Source organism: Camelina sativa, chromosome 8, assembly GCF_030686135.1.
Source record: "Camelina sativa cultivar CO46 ecotype springtype chromosome 8, ASM3068613v1".
NCBI classification, from domain to species: Eukaryota; Viridiplantae; Streptophyta; class Magnoliopsida; order Brassicales; family Brassicaceae; genus Camelina; species Camelina sativa.
The window spans coordinates 30,093,985-30,095,536 of NC_141887.1; positions in this window are offsets into that span (position 1 = coordinate 30,093,985).

A 1,552-nucleotide genomic window follows, 5' to 3' on the forward strand; every position below is an offset into this window, starting at 1 on the left:
AACGTTGGGAGGTTCGTCGAAGCTGGGGTGGTGGAAGCCGCAGGAGACGCATTCCGGGAGTTGCCGGAAGAGGCCGTGGCTGTGGTGGAGGCGGTGGTCAGGAGAGGAGGACTCATGGCGGTGTCAGCGGCTTTCAGTCTGATAAGGCTGTTGGGGGAGGTGATGAGGGAAGGAGCGGATACCACAAGGGAGAGCGCGGCGGCCACGCTGGTCACAATGTGCCGGAAAGGAGGGTCGGAGCTAGTGGCGGAGATGGCGGCGATTCCAGGGATAGAGAGGGTTATATGGGAGATGATAGGAGCTGGAACGGCCAGGGGAGGGAGGAAAGCGGCTTCGCTGATGAGGTACCTAAGACGGTGGGCCGCCGGAGATACACATCATGAAACGACGACCGCTGAGACGCACAGCATTGTAGTCCCAACCCCAAGTAGGATTTTTACTCCCGTTTTATGATCCTTTTGCTTCTTCTTCTTCTGTGTATAAGTTTTTATCGAACCCTTCTTTTTTTTCTTTTTGATGACTTGAAAAGAAAGTAAAGTCAAAAGTGATTCTTTTACGAAGTATTATTAAACTGCAATTGTAAATGTAATTCGACAGAAACAATTGAAAAACAAAAAATAAACGAAAGATTTTTCCCATCTACCAAATGAATACATACAAATGGGATTGTGTTTTCTTTATAATTTACTGGACAAAACTAACTTTTTCAGGGATAGTGTTCTGTCTCTCATAGTTTCAATCATAAAATCATATACTATAATCTTCAAAGCTATCAGATTCACATGTGTAAATCGTTGCGTGTGTGTATAAAAAAAAGGACAAAAGAATTGGCACAAAATTTCAACAGAAAAGACAGAGCAAAATCCACACACAAGCGAGTGATGGTGATTGGAAATGAAACTCATGTGGCAAATACTAGCAACAATCTTTTATTTCTTTCTTTCTTTCTTTCTTTCTAGTTTGTTTCTCTTTTTTTTTTTTTTTTTTTTAATACTAACATTTAGGATCTTTGAAAGCATTAAATAACATCTTTTTCATTTTTTGATTAACGATTAAATTTTTGTTGGTCTGACAATTTAATGTTTTTTTTTTTTTTGTTGGGTAGAAAAAAGAGGAAAAGGACAAGTTCTTTTCGTTTTGCGACAATGTGTGGGCCGAATAACTTTAAGGCCCGTTAGTCATTACATAATCATGTATGTTTCTGCAAGAGAGCCCAAATGATAATAAGGCCATCATCGTACATACATATATTCGCAGCGTGGGAATCGAAAATCCACACGTGGACGAATGAGATTCTGGGCTCTCTGTGATGTTTTACTTGCGTTCATTATCTTTGTGTCAAACAGTCCTACTTAGGGAAACTGTAACACAATCAAAGAAGAACAAAAATTAACAACCATTTTCGTCGATACTACTTTTATGATCTCGTGCTGCACATTTCACAAGGATTACAGTGACCACTAATTAACATAATATACAAACGGACGGAGCATTAAAGAAACAAAGGTAGGAATACATGATATGATGATACAAAAGCCGGCAGAACTTTAAT